At 47.9% G+C, this 19,072-nt stretch overlaps 1 non-coding gene across 1 annotated transcript; it reads right to left on the bottom strand.

Moving 5' to 3' along the window:
- Nucleotides 1-14,406: 14,406 nt before the first annotated feature.
- MIR7191 (microRNA mir-7191) lies at nt 14,407-14,486 on the bottom strand. Its single transcript, NR_128377.1, has one exon. It is a non-coding gene; the product is annotated as a microRNA mir-7191 (primary transcript).
- Between the last annotated feature and the right edge of the window lie 4,586 nt (nt 14,487-19,072).

The following is a 19,072-nucleotide window of genomic DNA, read 5'->3' as shown; positions in this document are numbered from 1 at the left end:
TTTTGTTTTTTTTGTTTTTTTGTTTTTTGTTTTTTGTTTTTGAGATGGAGTCTTGCTCTGTTGCCCAGGCTGGAGCCCAGTGGTGCAATCTCTGCTCACCACAAGCTCCGCCTCCCAGGTTCATGCCATTCTCCTGCCTCAGCCTCCCAAGTAGCTGGGACTACAGGCGCCCGCCACCATGCCCGGCTAATTTTTTTGTATTTTTAGTAGAGACGGGGTTTCACCGTCTTAGCCAGGATAGTCTCGATCTCCTGACCTTGTGATCCGCCCACCTCGGCCTCCCAAAGTGCTAAGATTACAGGCATGAGCCACCGCGCCTGGCCAACCCTGTGATGTTAACAACTCCTCTCAAAGGATAAGCAACAGGTCATCCCATCGAAGTGTGGGGATGCCTATGGCACATCCAACATTCGAACAGATTGTTCCCACCAGCTGTGATACGGGAGACCTTGACTATTACATTGGCCTCCCAGAGACCACTGGCCGTGGCAACCAAAAGGGCCAAAAAGCATAAGGGAAGGAGAGGGGCCATTTTAAGATGTTTTATGAAGGGATTTGCCACCACCTAAGCATCTCCACAGTGTAAAAGGGCAACACCATGAGGGTTCCTGCAGGGATAAGGAAGATGCCTACTATGGCAAGAGAAGCGTAAGGGGCACGCTTGACTTGTCTGAGCCTTTTCTTCTAAAAATCAATTTGAGGTCTGAGATGGGTTCACAAATGTATGCTGGGGAGGCATCTTCTGGGGGCTTCTGGGTTTTCTTCACTCGTTTTTTTAGAGACAGAGTCTCGCTATATCACTCAGGCTGGAGTTCAGGGGTTCACTCACAGCTCACTGCAGCCTTGAACGCCTGAGCTCATGGGATCTTCCCGCCTCAGCCTCCGTGCACCACCAATCAGCCGTGCCTGGCTCATTCTTTTATTTTTTGCAGAGACAAGGTCTCACCATGTTGCCCAGGCTGGTCTTGAACTCCTGGCCTCAAGTGATCCTCCCCACTCTGTGTGAGCCACCATGCCCAGCCTCTTCACTCTTGAGTGATGGATCCAAGGGGTTACTTCATGGAGTTTAAGAGAAGAATGAGTGGTTAGAAGTGTTAGGTAGGGCCCCATCCATACCAGGCTGAGCTGGTCCTGGGGGTACTCAGCCTTCCGGGTCCTGAGGCATACCCAGTCTCCTGGGTTGTACAGATGAAGTTTTACCCTAGAGGGGACCAGGAGGCTGGGGTTGCAGAGGTGGTTGACAACAGTAACCAATGACTCCAGATGAATAATATGAAATGCTTCATCACCCTTTCTATCTCCCCATCTGGGCAAGAGAAGGGGCTGGCCATGCCTGGATAAGGCCTTACGTATGACATTTCTTTTTGTTTGAGACTGGGTCTGTCGTCCAGGCTGGAGTGCAGTGGTGTCATCATAGCTCACTGCAAACTTGACCTCCCTGGGTTCAAGCAGTGTTCCTCCTTCAGTTTCTCAAGTAGGTGAGATTACAAGTGCGCACCACCATGCCTGGTTATTATTATTATTTTTTAAATAGGGATGAAGTTTCACTATGTTGCTCAGGCTGGTCTCGAACTCCTGGGCTTAAGTGATCCTCTTCACGGGTGGGCCTCTCAAAGTTCTGGGAATACGGGTGTGAGTCACCACGCCCGGCCCCATATAATGCTTCCTTTTTTTTTTTCTTTTTTTTTTGAGACCGAGTCTTGTTCTCTTGCCCAGGCTGGTCTCGAACTCCTGGGCTTAAGTGATCCTCTTCACGGGTACGCCTCCCAAAGTTCTGGGAATACAGGTGTGAGTCACTACACCCAACCCCATATAATATTTCTTTCTTTCTATTTTTTTTTTTTTGAGATGGAGGCTTGCTCTGTCGCCCAGGCTGGAGTGCAGTGGCATGATCTCGACTCACTGCAACCCCTGCCTCCCAGGTTCAAGCAATTATCATGCCTTAACCTGCTGAGTAGCTGGGATTACAGGCACATACCGTCACATCCAGCTAATTTTTTTGTATTTTTAGTAGAGATGGGGTTTTACCATGTTGGCCAGGCTGGTCTTGAACTCCTGACCTCAAGTGATCCACCTGCCTCAGCCTGCCAAAGTGCTGGGATTACAGGCATGAGCCACAGCGCCCAGCCCCATATAACATTTCAAAGGAGCTAAGACCCATTCTTCCTCTGAGAGCTACCCATACTTGGGCCAAGGCTATGGGTAACAGCTTTAACCAATTATCTTGGGCCTCCTGGCATAACTTGGCTGGGATACCTTTGAGAGTTCTATGAGGGCCGGGCACGGTGGCTCAAGCCTGTAATCCCAGCACTTTGGGAGGCCGAGACGGGTGGATCATGAGGTCAGGAGATCGAGACCATCCTGGCCACCATGGTGAAAACCCGTCTCTACTAAAAATACAAAAAAATTAGCCAGGCATGGTGGCGAGTGCCTGTAGTCCCAGCTACTCGGGAGGTTGAGACAGGAGAATGGTGTAAACCCAGGAGGCGGAACTTGCAGTGAGCTGAGATCTGGCCACCAGCCACTGCACTCCAGCCTGGGTGACAGAGTGAGACTCCGTCTCAAAAAAAAAAAAAAAAAAAAAAAAGAGAGAGTTCTATGAGACCTTTCAGTCTTTCCCAAGGAGTCTGGTCTCCAGGCTACATGCCACTTCCACTGTATGACCAAGGCCTGGGTAGTTTTTACCACTATGTTAGAAGTGAATGCAGGTCCATTAGCACTCTGGACTGACTCAGGGAGACTGAATCGAGGGATAAATTCCTTTAGTAAAGCCTTCATGGCTTCTGCTTTTCAGTCCAGCATGGAAAAGCCTCTATCCAACCAGTAAAGGCATCAAGAAAGCACCAAGAGATATTTAAATCCTCTACAAGACATAGGCGTAACAGTGGAGTCAATTTGCTAGTCCCTCCCCTCACATGGCTCCCCTGAATTGTACCACCTTGGCCAAGGGAGATATGGGAGGTCTGGTTTAAGCATTGTTTCTCTGACAATAGACACATTGGTCAGCCACTTTACCTATCATTTTCTTTGCTTTTTAGGGTCCTTATTATCCTGAGGAGCTAGGTGTGCATAGCCTCCTTGCCATAGTTTGAGAGATCATGAACAGGCTTTATAATAGCCCAACTCAGATTTCTGGGCACCCAAATCCTGCTTCTCTTATTTAGGGCCCATCCCTCTGAGAGGGAACTCTGATGATCTCCCTCTCGCATGGCTTCCTGTAATTCCCCAGGGGAGTGTCTTGGTTTATTGGTTTATATTCATAAAGAGGTTCTGAATGAAGCAGGGACTTTCCCTCCCTGTGCGTGCCAGGTTGCTTCCCTTCATTATTTCAAAGTCCCCCGTTAGATGACCACCGCGATCTGTCTAGTCATTTCCACTGTGCAGTAGTGCTAATATTTATATTGCATATTTGATTTATTTGTTATTGGCATTTAGAAGTCCCCTTTCTTACCCGATTGCACCATGGGCATGGATCACAGCGAACACATATCTCAAGTCTGTACAAACAGTCAAAGCCTTGTCCTTTCTTAGTGCCAGGGCTCTGGTTAAGGCTATTATCTCAGTCTTTGGGGTTGAAGTTTGGGCAGGGAGGCTTTTGGCCTCTGTGGTTTTCCATAGGGAGAGAACCACATATCCTGCCCTTCTTCCGTCTCTTTCCATGAAGCTACGGCCATCTACAAACCCCATGTCTTCATTTCCTTCTTCAACCACATCTCTGCTACAGAGAACCTTGAAGGTCATTTCTACTAAATGCAAGGGGTTAATATTAGGAACTGAGACTTGCATTTTTCCCGGGCATAACCTCAAGCTTTGGCTAAATTAACCTTTATTGCTTGAGACACCTGTCTCAGTTATTTTTTGGTTAACACAATACAGATAAAGTAGGATCCCTATCTCATATCACACATAAAAATTAATACAGATGGACCAAAGACCTAAATATGGGGGGTGAATCAGTAGAAAATACAAGAGAATATCTCTATGACCTTGGGACAAGGGCTGAGTTTCTAAGCAAAACACAAAATGCTCAAATCATAGAGGAAAAGATTGATAGTCGCCTGTGTTACAATTTTAAATTTGAGATTCAAAAACACACCCTAGGAATTAGGGGTGGAAAAGAAGCAAGCCAGAGAGTAGGAGCAAATATTTGCAATTAATGCACTGAACTGGTATCCATAAAATTATAAAGAACTACCAGTCAATAAAAACCACAACCCAATAGAAAAATGGGCAAAAAATATAAACAGGCATCCTCAGAATATGAAAACAGAGTAGCCAATAATTACATAAAAAGAAGTCCAGCCGGGTGTGGTGGCTTACACCTGTAATCCCAGCACTTTGGGAGGCCAAGGTGGGCGGATCACAAGGTCAGGAGATCGAGACCATTCTGCTAACAGGGTGAAACCCCTTCTCTACTGAAAGTACAAAAAAATTAGCTAGGTGTGGTGGCGGGCGCCTGTAGTCCCAGCTACTCGGGAGGCTGAGGCAGGAGAATAGCGTGAACCTGACAGGCAGAGCTTGCAGTGAGCCGAGATTGAGCCACTGCACGACAGCCTGGGCGACAGAGCGAGACTCTGTCTCAAAAAAAAAATAAGAAAAAAAAGTTCAAACTTACTCAAAGTAGGGAAATGAAAATCAAAGTTATGATGAATATTACATTCCACACCCATCAGGTTGGCACGCTCAAATTGTATGTTTAAGATGCTATATTTAATGTTATTACAATCAAATTATGTTCAAGTTATTTAATACGCTATTACAATCATTATAAGAGCAAATAATTGGCAACTCTCCAAACGCACATTACAAGAGGATGGAACAGGATATAGAGTGGAAATTAGCGAATTAGGCCCATACATCTGCGTGGGAGCATCTCAGAGAATGGACGGGTGAAACGCCGGAAGGGCACACAAACCGAGCCCCGCCCCCGGGAACCCCGCCCCCCCAAGGAGCATGCTGGAGGCTGATAGGTTGGTTTGACCACGCCAGTCCCGCCCTCCCTGGCCCCTTGGAGCCCCGGCCCCGCGTGGAGCATGCTGGGGAAGTACGGACTCACTTTCCTCGCCAGCCCCGCCCCACGGGGCTACCGGTTACCGGCAACCGGCAGCGGGCAACGGGCGCGCGCTGCTCCGTTAGGAGGCGGTGACCGTCTGCCAGTGTGCCCAGGGCTTCTGAGGGCGCTGGATGGTTCCGTTGTGTCCGAGTGCCTCGGGAGCTGCAGGGAAGGGGCGGGAAAACTACCCCGGACCCCATGGAGAGTGCAGAGGCGGAAAGGGAAGGGCCTAGGGACCTCAGATTGTTTTGAATCAAGGGCCGAAAGCTCGGGTCTGAGGGAGGGAAGGAAATACTTTCGTGCCTTCAGAGAGAGTCTAGAAGGAACTGTGCAGCGTCCCAAAGGGAAGGAAGGAGAAGGGAAAAGGGGTGGACTCAGAAAAGGTGGAGGGGAAAGAAGGGAGATGGGAGATGGGAGAAATGGCGGGCAGAAGAGGCAACGTTACTTAGCCCTGTAAACCATAATGAGCCCATATGAGAAAGCAGAAAGGTGGGTGGGGAGTCGGGGGCTAGAAAGGAAAAGAAACAAAAGCTGTCTTGGTCTGAGTCAGGAGCCCAGCTCTTGGACAGGAAGGGACCTCAGAGACGGCTTTCACAGGTGGCTGTGACTGCAGCTCTTTCTGGTGCCTCAAGCTCCCTTTTAACCCCTGGGAGACTTTTACCTTCGGGAGAGATTTCCCTTCGGGTCAAGGAAGGGAAAGAGGGACAGTGACAAGGAATGCTAGGAGAAGGTGAGGGAGAGGACACATGAGTTAGGTTTTTGAAAAAAGACGAGGGTTAAAGTTAAAGACAGAGTTGACGACTCTACAACACAGGTTTATTAACACATCCTAGAGAGGTGGGGACTAACTTAATGCCAAAGCCCCACTAGCACTTACAGCCTGGAATCATTATAGGCCTGGATGAGGGATCTGGAATGGTACAACTTACCGCCCAAGAGGATGTTAATAAAAATATTTCTTAAACCTTTGTCGCAACGAGATGTGATAAAGAAGTCAGACAGTTGGGGAGGATGTTACAGCCCAAACCCCTGCAGAATGTTTCACTCTGATCAGGGTCTATGAAATGTTGGTAAGATTTACAAAATAATACAGCTTGGACTAACAGTGAGGGCCCAGCCTGGGGAGAGCTAGGCACTGATTTTAAGAGAAATCTATGTCTTTGGCTATGCTGGAAGCACTGCAATCGTATTTCAAGAGCTTCTGGTTGTGGTGGACTAAGTCTAAGACCGGGGGTCCAGAGAAGACCCCATCCTTAGTAACCCTTGTCAATAGGGAAACTTCTCATGGAATTTGCTCTTTGGGTTTGACCTCTGTCTTGATGATCATGCCTCATTCATCCTTGTTAGGTTTTAAAGGAAAGGTGAGGGTTGAAGAAAGAGTTGGCAGCTTAACAGCAACACAGGTTTATTGCCAGCAGAAACCTGTGGAGTGGGGACCAGCTTAGTCTCAGATCATGAGTCCTGCTTACAGACTGGGACAGTTACTGTAAGAAAGAAGAAAGCAACACAAAGGGTGGTTGGGCAGTCAACAAGGACAGGTTTATTTTAGAAAACAAACTTGAGAGGGGCTTCTGGACAAGTTAGCTCAGACTAACTTCTGTTATAGACTAAGAATATTTAAAGGTTTTGGAAGGGGGCTTATCGTAGGTTCCGAATGTTTCTGTGTGAGGGAAAGTTTATTGCGGGGTTGGAATGTCTCTGGTTGGAGGGGAGGCTGTCTTGGGGTTGGCATATTTCTGGTCAGAGAGGGGTTTATCTCAGGGTTGGAATGTTTCTGGTTATGCTGACATTAGCCATTAGGCTGATGTTTTGTGGCTGGATATAGGCAGCTTTTAATTAAGGGGGAACTTAGAATGGTGGTGTTTGTTCAAGATGGCAGTGCTCCTGCTCTGTCAGTTATAGGTCTGGAAGCGGGGAGAATAGGCAGTATGGCTTGCTGCCCAGCAGGATGTTGAAGATGTTCCTTGGGCCCTTCGTCCAGGAGGATTTGATAGAGGTTTTCCTATAGTTAGGTAGTTAGGCAATATTTTTTTTACGGCCTGAACCCCCATGGAATGTTTTACTCCAACCAGGGTCTATGAAATGTTGGGAAATGTCTATGGCCATACTGTAAGGCTCTTGCATTGGTTCAAACCCCGAGAGCGCGCCAACAAACAGCACAAGGCAGTGTGGAGCAACACACTGTTTTAATGAGCGCCTGGGTGGAGACGGGCTGAGGCCTAAAATGGCATCAGCCCCAAGTGAGGATGGGGCAGGGGTTTTATAGTCTCCTGTAAACAGGAAGTGTCCCAGTCCGACGTAATGGCTATGTGGTACCCAGTTGACCTCTCTCTCGATCTTCAGGGGTACCTGTCCTCTGGCCAGCTCTCTTCCTGCTTCTGCTATCTTGCTGACACATGCTGCTAGCTAGCGCAAGTGGCCTTGAGCCTTGGGACTGGGCCTGAGAAGGGAGGAGTTATTCATCCCCCTAAGCTTTCAGGTGCTGGGGAGAATCTTTCACATACCACCCTGAACACACCCAATCTCTTCTGATCTCAGAAGCTAAGCAGGGTCTGGCCTGGTTAGTACTTGGATGGGAAATGTTGGGAGGCTTACAAAATGGTGTAGGTTATCTTTGGATTTAAGCCCATGTCCCACAGGGAAGACCTTGTTGGTTTTCTCCCTACAGAACCTGCTGTGACATTAAGTGAACAGCTCCTGGGGGTGCATCGCGATAGGGAAGTTATTGAGCTTCCAATGTTTTTGTGAAGCTGCTTTGTCAACTGTGAAATAACTATTGCTCTGCCCACTCCTGGGGTTGTTAGAGACCCAGTGAGATACTAAAAGCGTGTTTAAAGTGTGTAGGGTCTGCAAATGCAATAAAGTGTTGTCAGAAAACCCAGCTCACGTGGCTTTGGGAGCCACTGGTGAGAGAAGAGACTGGAGGCAGCCTGCTGTGGCCAGAGCCTCCTGCTATTGTCAATTTCTCCTCACTGTCCCCTTTACCAGGAAGGCTGTGTCAGTTTGATCAGCTGCCAGTCTGTTTGCCCTCATTCTCCCTGGCCCTGCCCTGAGTCCAGGGACCTGGATTTGAAACCTTCATCTATCACTTACTATCTGAGTGATGTTGGGCAAGTCATTTCAGTCCTTTCCTGCTTAAATAGAGCTAAGACAGCCTATGAATGAAACTGTATAAACCAAGGCATTTCTGGCTCCAGTAGGAGGCAGCTGCTCTGAGGGAGAAGCCCTGGTCAGGAATCTGTTACAGTTATTTTGTCACCAACTGGAATGGCCTTGGGACAAAGCACAGCAGCTGTCTTGACCTCATCAATAGCCTTGACCTCATCCCTCGTGTCATGCTGTGTCATCTTCAACATCTGTCACTTCCATCAGCCTTAGCATTGGCTTTGGCCTCAGTTTCCTCATGTGCAACTTGAGGATGATGATTCTTATAGGAATCAATAAGCTTAGGATAAAGAAGCGATTGGGTCACATTTGCATTAAGTGGGGTCTTCAGTTCCTAGAGATTAGCAGATTGCATGGCATGAGAACAGAGCCATAGAGAATGTTTGAGGTCCCATTAATAACTGATAAGAGGCTGATCAGTAAGCACTGGGAGGGGAGGATTGAGTCTTGGGTGAAGAGTTGATTGGAAAACAAAGCTGAACAGAAAACCAGGGCATCATCAACACTGATGAGTAATTTTTTTTCTCTATAAAGTGATTATTTAGATTAAGAAAAGGAACGACAAATTTTGAAAAGCCGACAAACACCACAAACTCCGGGAAAAAAACATCCTGACATTTTTACTAAGTGACAGACCCATCTGCGCCTTTAAAATACTCTGTCCCCCCCATATTTTTTGGCTGCAGACTCTGATCACATTTTTGTGTGACAGTGATTTTGTAATATTTTTGATGGAGGGAATAGAGAGAGAATTCTGTCTCTCCTTTGGCAGTAGGCATGTCCCTGTCAGGTAGGAGCTCAGCAGGACTTTTCAAGCACCTGTCAAAACTCTGCTAATCAAAACAGAACATAACAATAACAAATAACGGCCAAAACCAGTTCGGATTAGGAATTATAATGCATTTGCATAAAATACTCCCACCAGGGCCATGACAGTTTACAAATGATCCCATGGCAATAACCCAGGAATTACCTTATATGGTTCCAGCAACTTCCTGTTACTTTTCCAGAAAGTTTATGAATAAGCTGCCCCTTAATTAGCATATAATTAACAGTGGGAATAAATATAGCTAGCCAGCGATCCTGGAGTGCTACTGTCTATGGAGCAGCCATTTTGCTGTACAGTGTTGATTTAATAAACTTACTTTGCTTTCAGTTTTGTCTGTTAGCTCACTCTTGAATTCTTTCCTGAGCAAAGCCAAAAACCCTCCGGGCTGAGTCCCTATATGGGGGTTCACCTGCGTCAGCCGGAAGTAATTTATGCACAAAGATAACTATAGCAATTTTTAGTAGATACAGAAGTGACTTCAAAGCCCAGAAATCCATCCCACTTAAACACACACAAAACGATCCCCAATTTTACCTTCTCCCTTAGCCATATCCAAAATAGCCACAGTCATTCCAACAGGACAGATGCATGAGGGAGAATATGAACTGAAAAGAGAGAGTGGGCCTCAACCAACTTGTAAAAATGTCTTCTACATATTTTCCAAAAGCACATGACAAAAGCATTGATAGGGCTCCTCCCAAGGCAAAGAGGACCCCTGAGGGGTAAGCTTCATGTTGTCTGTGAAGCCACCTCTGCTCTGAATAATTGCAGCTGCACCCGTTGCAGCTTGCTCTTCCCCCCAACATGTCCCACCTCACCCCACTCTCAACACATACAGTGGGGAGGTTCTGAGATTTGTACCCACCCCCTAAAAGAACCCTCCTCTGGGCGGGATGAGATTCTCTGGCCCTTAGCAGGGCTGTAGCCTGCCCTGTCCTATGCCGCACATGCCTGGGCAGTCAAAGCTGAACTTTGAACCACAGGTGCACTTCTTGAAAGGGGGCAGAGTGGGAGGCAGAAAAAACACGTTGGATCCTATACATGCCTTTGGGAACCCTGAATGAACTCTCGGGGTTCCGCGTCTGGTCACCTTTACACTGCCTTCTAAGACTGTTGGGAGGAGCTATTGAACACTCTTACATAAGACGTCCACAAGCATAAAAAACGTGGCAGTAGGGGAGGGGAAACGAGAGAAAAAGAGTAGAAGAATTGGAATAAAAGACTGTAGCTTGGAAGGGAGGGCAGTGTGGAGGGGCACCCAGATCAGGCCATCCTTACTGTCCCCCTGTTGCCGTGCCGGAGGCTGGCCCTGCCAGGAAAGCCTGATACCTTATCTCAGTTTCCCCTTTAAAGCAGGGTTGCTAATTCCTACCTCACAGGGTGGTCCTCATGAGGATAACATGAGGTAACATCGGGGGAAATTGCTTGGGAAAGTGTAAAAGGCCACTTACACAGAAACTGCTCATGACCCATTTGGCCAAAGTGGGGATGTGGACTCAGAGGCCCTGGACCCAGGCCTGGGCCCTGCCTTGCCTGTTTGGGGAAATGGCCCTGGCCTTTACTCAACACTGACCCTACCTTAGGAGGAAGAGTCCTGCCCGAGCCAACCTCCCACGCCCTGACCGAAGCAGTGCCGTCAGAGAGTCCTGGCTTGGGAGTCAGAGGGACTGAGCTCAACGTATGGGTACCCTAGAACCTGCACCTGGAAAACTGAGTTGCTGATGCAGCCAGATCCCCGCTGCTGGGGTAGCCCAGCCTACCCCTCCAAGCGCCTTCAGGGAAGAGAACCAGCTGAGGCTGGGGGTACCAGGAGAAGGGTACCCCAAGGTTGGAACTTGCATGCAGGAGGTGCTCAGCAGGGGCTGCAACGGGGGGCTTTGGGAGCCCACCAGGCAGGGATCAACAAGGGGTCTGACTCAGCAAGGGACTGCAAAGCCAAAGTCTTAGTTCAGTCTCTAGGCCCAGGGATCAGGCTCACCAACTCCCTGCAGAGGCCCCAGCAGCAGGGGACCGCACGCTCACAGCATGGACAGTGGGTGATATCTGTTGTAAGCTCTCTTCTTCCCTCTCCCGCTCCCCATGGCCTCTACTATCAGAACATATTCTGCCTGTTGCAATATGGACAGAGTGGGTCTTTAAAAAAAATTACTTAAAATGATAGTTCAGGGCTCATTTCCAGAAGAAAAAATAGGTGTAAGGGGTTCTGGGACAGGCCTGTGGAAATCGGGAGTGATACCGAGGCTGACTGTAGCATTGGGGATTAAAAGGAGGAGTCCCAGAGTGGGGTGGGGACCACACAGGACACCACTTCTTTAGGGCCCAGAAGGAGGCAGGAAGTCTGATATCAGCAGCCAGTTGGGAGTTCCTAGGGGTCTGGGTTGGTGGAGAGAGACCTTCACAAGTTGGGCAGGCTGCTCTGCTTCACTCCAGGTTAGAGGGCACCACAGGATACCCACATGGCAAAGTGGCCAAATCCCAAGGGAAGGCCCGGGGAGCTGAGTTGAAACTGCCCCCTGCTCCTGAACCTCAGGGGTCAGCGATATTGCTGCTACTTGCTAAGCCCAGTTGCCCCTGTGTTATCCACTCCCCGCTGGAGACCTGGGGCAGCATAGATTCCCCCCACCTAGGACTTGGAATGAGTCATCATTCAATGCTATTTGATTCCAAGGGTAGCTTGGACCCCAGACTACAAATTATTTTACTACTCTTCCTACTTTCCCATCCTAAATTAGGTCCAACCTCAAAGTTCAAATTGGAGTCAGAGGTTCTGCAAATATATAAAATGCCAGATACCTAGATAAAAAGTCAACCTTAGAAATGTCTTTCATAAATTTCCTAGGGTCAAATTCAAGTCAAAAAATTAAGTTCCCTTGTCCTTTTAGGTTAAAGTCCAAAGGGGAAAAAAAAAAAAGTCTTAAGGTCAAAGGATTCAAGCCCAAAGCATTCAAAGAGAGCCCAGGGGCCCATTAGAGCCCAGTGGTGTTAACCTCCTCTCCAAGGCTCTGTGCTTACCCAGTGAGCAAAGTGGCCCGTGGGCACGGGAGGGCTGGGTGTCTCCTGGAAAGTGAGATCCTTCTCTCCACATCTCAGCATTTTCACTGGCCTGCCATGTGCTCCAGTTTTAAAAGACTTAGGGTTACTAGGAATGAGCGGATGGTGATAGCCTCAGCTTCCTGCTCGCCAACCACAGGGAAGTCCTTAGAGCAGCGTGCAGGCCATGAAATGTCTCCAGGATCCCGGACCCAGCCCCACGTAGCCCTATCTTCCTGCTACCTTAGTACTCCAGCAGGAATGCCCTGGCAGCTGATGGAAAGAGAGTAGACAGGGAAGACAAACCCTAGACCCCATGGCATAGCTGACCAGGTGGAGGGTTAGCATTAGCCCTGGCGACCCCGCTGTGGTGCAGCAGGAAGCAACTTCTGCTGTCCTCCTCCCTGAGCGTCTGTGTACAAGCAGTCATCACCTGCCTGGGTCTTATTTATAACACCACCTTCCTTTTCATATGTGTGAAATCTCATCATTTCCATTTCTCTCTGTGTGCCCATTGCATGGGTGTCTTCGGCCCTAAGAGATCCCGCCCCAGTCAGTGGAGCGCAGCCCGGCAGGTTGCTGAGCTGAGCACCAGGGAGCAGTGGTTATGTCCCACTGGCTCTCAGGACACTAGCTGTCCTCCACTGGGGATGTTCCCAGCCCTAACTAAGCAGCACAGTTTCTGCAGCACAGTCGTCAGCAGCTAGGGACAGATGTCCACAGCTGTGCTTCCTCACGCGACTGCTGGCTCGTATCCCCAGCACGGCTCAGCTGGGCTCCTGGTAGTTGTGCTGGCTGCTGGCCGTCTTCACACAGAGGGCTAGTCATTTGTGTTCAACCCCAGTGCCTTCCCTCCTTTTACTTTCTCTTTGCTTTCCGGACCATATATTTACTTTTTCTGACATATTCCTCTAGATTTTGTCACTTGGGGGTCTCCCCTGGCAACAGAAAGCAAAACCAGGCAATCCCAGGTTTGCCACAAGAATTGCCGTTGAAACAGTCCCACGGCTGCACCCAAGAGATGGCGGCCGTGGCCATCAGCCTCCCTGCCGTCAGCCCCTCTCTCCTGACTGGCTGTGCTCTCCTCAGGGAGGACTCCACTGAACCCTCCTTGCCACCTAATCCCTACATTTAAAAAATGCATTCCCTTAGGACCTGAGCAACCCCAGGCACCCACCCACAGTAACTGCACTTTCCCCAAGTGTACCCAAAATATTCTCAATGTTTGATGCTGATCTTCTGTCCTTTAATTTGTCCAAATTTCCTACAGCCTCTGAGGGCTGCCCTGGCTCATGGAATGGCTTCTGGTTCTTACAGAGTCACTGTCTGCAGCATTGAATGGCCACCCCTCAAGAGTGTTCTGGGTCACCTGGTTCCCTGGTGGTGACCCTGTCTGTTCCCAACGTCTGCCCTCCCCTCACATCAGGGAGCTTTCCTGTCCCCTACGTTGGTCTGGCCCACTCCAGGGTCCCATGATCCCTCATCTCTGCCCAACCTGCCTCCTGACACCACTGCTCCCCTTCTAAGGGTAAGACTGTGGTGTGTGTTTCAAACTATTCCAGTTCCTTCTGGATCTCCTAAGTAAACCCAATTCCCTGGGACAGGCGGTTCTCAACAAAAGCCATTTGGATGGCCCTTGCTAACTTTAGATGTGTATTGATTTCATTGTTTCTCTATCTCAACGCAAGAAAACAGCATATTCTCTGAAGGGCTCTGATTCCCTTTAATGCTGTTGTCCATTAACAAACTCTTGCCTTTCTATGGGCAAAGCCATGACTCTCCCAACTCCTGGGTCAAAATGTATGTAATAGCTGGGCACGGTGGCTCATACCTGTGATCCCTGTAATATTCTGGGGTGCCAAGGCGGGAGGATCACTTGAGGCCAGCCTGGGGAACCTAGTGAGATCCCGTCTCTACAAAAATAAAAATATAATTAGCTGGGCATGGTGGTACAAAACTGTAGTCTCAGTCACTCAAGAAGCTGAGGCGGGAAGATGACTTAAGCCCAGGAGTTCAAGGTTACTGTGAGCTTGATTGCACCACTGCATTGTAGCATGGGCAACAGAGTGAGACCCTGTCTCCAAAAAGAAAAAACAAATAAAAACAAAATGTACATAAGGCACAAATCCACAGTAAAGCTGAGCCGCACAAGGGGACGAACTCAGCAGGCCTAGGGATGTGCTTTGTGGGTTCAGGAGGGACCCTCCCCAGTCCCTGTTCTGGCAGGAGGCTTCGGGGGCAGCTCATCTGGCACAACTCCACTGTGGGTGGTACAAGAGTCATACCAGGGTGCACCGGCCCCTTGCTGCCTTCGCAGTTGGAAGTGGTGACCTCAGACCTGGCTGAGAGCACAGGAAAGGCAGCAAGCCTGGGCCTGCCCTCCTCCATTCATGCCTCAGAGGTTCTGTAGCCTCCTCTGCACCATCTCTGTTTGGATTAATAGGAGGCCTGTGCGGTAGGCAGAGAACATGGCTCTGAGCCGTGACCGTCCCCAGAGCACTGTCCTGAGTTGCCAAGGTCATACCCCCACATGGACCTTATTTATATCAGCAAGGTGGGACCTCCGGCCTGGGCCACTAGTTAAAAGCCAACCCTAAGACCATAAGGATCAGCTCATGGCTCCAAAGCACTGTGGGGAACTGCCAAGGCCAGAAGCCAGCGTGGTCCCCGTGAAGCCCCGGTGCACACACCAGGCATCCCAAAGCCTCAGACTTTTATGTGGTTACTTGAGGACTCAAAGCTCAAAGCCTCTGCTGGATTTAAGGGGGCTTAAATAGAACACGCCTTTCTTCCCATTCCAATCCTGGGGCCTCCACCACAGTTGTGAGGGTCACAGCACTTGCCAGAAGGCAGGGAGCACACGGCAAAGCAGGGCCCCGAAAGGCTGAGCTAGACAGGGGGCGCTAAGGGGGTGCTTGTTTAGGGACATAAGCACCTCATGGGGAAACAAGGAGGTGAGGAGGATGAGGCCCCCAATCCCAGGAGAAACAGTGGTGGGAAGCTCAGGGAGGCTGGAGGTGGGCTGGGGAAGAGGCCAACAAAGTGGGAACAGCCCTCCATATGGGCCAGTGACTGGCAAGGTCTTAGAAGGATGGGGCAGTTGGGCAGTGCCTCTGCATGGCACAGTACCCAACCGTCGACCTGGTGGTGGTGCTCTTCACTTCCTGTTCACTCCCTTCTACTGTGCATGTTAACTTTTGTATCAGGGAATATGAGATATGGAAAAATGCATAAGGTTTAATAAATATACACAGACACTTGTAAGAACAGAAAAATACTGCAGCACCCCGTCACCTCCCAAATGCCCCTGGTCGATGGGACTGCTGTCCTGACCGTGATAGAAACCATTTTCCTGGCTTTCTTCACAATTTTCCGACCTACACATCATCCTCTGAACAATACAATTTGGGGCTTCTTGTTTTCAAACTTCATATAAATGGAACTGCATTATATGCATCTTGTGGCTTTTGTTCAATGTGTTTGAGATTTGTCTGTGGTGATATTCGTACCTATAGCTTGTTCATTTCACTGCTGTTGAATAATTCCGTGAATGAACAAGCATAATTTATCTATTCAATGCTTGATGGACATTGGGTTGCTTCCAGATACAAGTTTCTCCAGGATAGATATACCGAGGAGTGGGATTGTGGGCATGTTAGTTACAGCCGATGGGGTTGGTAGTGGTGTGTCATAGTGGTTCTTATTTCCCTGATTTCTACTGAGGATGAACAAGTTTTCCATTGGATATTCTGTTTTGTGAAGTGGCTTCTAAAGTCCTTTGCTCATACTGTTTAATAGGGTTTCCTAATAATGTAATGTTGAGGTAGGAGATCAGCAGAACTTGTTTTCCAAGCACTGGTCAAGACCTTGGTCATGACCCCGCTGATCAAAACAGAATCTGGTCAGAACAGGATGCAATGAAGAAATCAGCTGAAACCAAGATGGCGACAAAAGTGACCTCTGGTTGCCCTCACTGCTCATTATATGCTAGTGATAATGCATGCTAAAAGACATTCCCACCAGCAGCATGACAGTTTACACATGCCATGGCAATACCCAAAAGTTATCTTATGTGGTTTAAAAGGGGGAGGAACCCTCAGGTCCAGGAACTCCGGATCCCTTTTCTAGAAAATTCATGAAAAACCTGCCCCTTATTTAACATATAATTAAGAAGTAGCTATACATATAGAGAGCTGGTAGTCCAGGAATGCTGCTCTGCCTGTGGGGTAGCCCTCTAAACCCCATCCATCTGTATGGATGCTCTGTGAAACCCACTTTTCTGTACTCTGGTGCTCTAATAAACCTGCTTTGCTTTCACTTTTTTCTGTTGGGTCACAAATTATTTCCTGTGCAAAGCCAAGAACGCTCTCAGGCTGAGCCCCAGTTGGGGGGCTCACTTGCATTAAGACCAGTTGCAGAAACTGTACCATGTCTTTTATTCTTACGGTGTCTTACTAACATCAGTGTGTCAATCTTTCCTTATTGTATGTACTCATTTTATCTTACTTAAATCATAAAGATGATATTCTTCTACATCATCTTTTAAGATCTTTGTGGCCTTTTCTTTATGGCTCTAATCTATGTAGAATTGACTTTTGTGTGGGAGTTAAATAGGAGTCCAGTTTGATCTTTCTTCTTACATGGTAGCCAGCTGCCCAGCACCCCTAGCTGAATGAGTTCTTCTTTTCACGTGAATTTCAATGCTCCCCCAGTATGATATTGTGTCCATGTGTGTGGAGAGGTCTGTTTCTGGATTACTCTTTTTTCCATTGGTCTGTTGTCTGCTATGTTCTGATTCCACTTTGCCTTAATTGTGTAACTTGATAATGTGTCTTGATATTGAGAAAGCAAGTCCTCACATCTTGCCTCCTTCAAGAAAATGTTTTGACTCTTCTTGGTCATTTAGAGTCTCATATAAATGTTAGAATTAGGTTGTCAATTTCCACAGAAAAACCTGTTGGAATTTCGATTGGGACTGTGCTGAATCATCAACCAGACAGAACTGTTACCAGCACAATATTGCCTCCAGTACAGAGATGCCAAGACCACCTCAGTCGGTAGGGGAGACCCTAATCCAGTGGCCGCTACAGGAATTAAAGACACACACACAGAGAAACAGAGGTGTGAAGTGGGAAATCAGGGGTCTCACAGCCTTCAGAGCTGAGAGCCCCGAACAGAGATTTACCCACATATTTATTAACAGCAAGCCAGTCATTAATTAGCATTGTTTCTATAGATATTGGATTAACTAAAAGTATCCCTTATGGGAAATGAAGGGATGGGCCGAAATAAAGGGATGGGTTGGGCCAGTTATCTGCAGCAGGAGCATGTCCTTAAGGCACAGATCGCGCATGCTATTGTTTGTGGTTTAAGAACGCCTTTAAGCAGTTTTCTGCCCTGGGTGGGCCAGGTGTTCCTTGCCCTCATTCCGGTAAACCCATAACCTTCCAGCATGGGCATTATGACCATCATGAACATGTCACAGTGTGCTGCAGAGATTTTGTTTATGGCCAGTTTTGGGGCCAGTTTATGGCCGATTTTGGGGGGCCTGTTCCCAATGCAGAGACATGGTCAGTCTCATTTATTTAGTTCCCCAATAACCTTTAGGGTGTTACTTTTCTCTGTAGAGGTTCTCTGTAGAGTACATCTTGGATTTGTTTCTAGGTACAGGAAACTTTTTAAAAAATATTTTATATAGACCAGGGTCTCACTATGTTGCTCAGGCTGGTCTTTGAACTCCTGGCCTTGGCGTCCCAAAGTGCTGGGATTACAGACGTGAGCTACTGCACCCAGCTAGGAAATTTATTTTCTATTGCTCCCCTACAACTCCCACATCTTCTCCATCTGCATGAAATCATATTCTCTGTATGGTAATCTGTAAAGTCATATCTTATTCTGAGAAATGTCCATTTCTGCATTAATACTCATCGCATGTATTCTAAATACACTTTGTCTTGTTTGTCTTGTATATAGGTTATTGTAGTTACTTGACCTGGCCGAAATGTTAAATGTGTATAAGTTCTTGTCCTTCATGTCTTCTTCTGGCTTTTTATTCACTAATAGTCATCAGCGTCCTTACTGTCAATTAAGAGATGCTCCTTCTCAATATTTTGATATGATAGTACAAGGATTCTAAAGGAGGAACCTTCTTTTTTAGCAACTGTGTTTTTTGTTTTGTTTGGCAATTCACTAAGGACTCATCCCATCATGTTATGAGGGAGACATTCTTGGAAGCATGGCTACTTTTCAGATTCTTCTCAGCACATAGCTGTCACTCATGCTTTGCTGTGAGATGGGGTGCCCTACAGATGGATGGGGTTTACAGGCTTAGGGTTACTCATGCCTTTTTATAAGACATTATTGCTGTGTTTGTTTCTTCTTCAGAAAACAAATTCTAGAGAGCCGGGGTTAATCTGTTCCACAGTCTGAATGTGTTACCGAAACACCAGGGGTTTCATCTAGGTCCCATTGCTTGCTGCACAGCCAATCACTGCCGGGAAGAAGGGCTTTATTCGGGTGCTGCACTCAAGGAGAATGGGAGATAAGTCTTGAATCCCATCTCCCTGACCAACTAAAATTGGAGGATTATATAACAGTGGAAGGGATGTAGCTATGTTTGGGAAGGAATTAGAGAGGGGTAAGAAAGCAACCATGATAACCAAGAGATCCAGTGTCTCCTTGTCTGGATGCAGTGATCTGGTGAATTTGAGAGAGGATTACCCTGTGGAGGAAGGCAACAGGAGGGAGCCTTCTCTCTGGAGCCCCTTGGCATGCTTTGAATTTGACCTATGTAAATCTATTACCTATTAAACTGAGAAGAGAGCTAGGTACCCAAGAAGCCAAGTCACTGGGGCGGGGGGGACGACATGGGGGATGAAGCTTCTCATTTGTAGCCTTTCAATTCAGTGCTCTATCTGGCTGTTTTGAGAGCTAAACTGTTGAGTTGAGACCCCATGGTCACCAGATGACGCCTGAGGTTCCAGGACTGAAGGGAC

This window comes from Macaca mulatta, chromosome 10, assembly GCF_049350105.2.
Source record: "Macaca mulatta isolate MMU2019108-1 chromosome 10, T2T-MMU8v2.0, whole genome shotgun sequence".
Lineage (NCBI taxonomy): Eukaryota > Metazoa > Chordata > Mammalia > Primates > Cercopithecidae > Macaca > Macaca mulatta.
The sequence above is the reverse complement of the archived record's forward strand: the minus strand, read 5'-3'. Positions and strand labels throughout refer to the sequence as shown.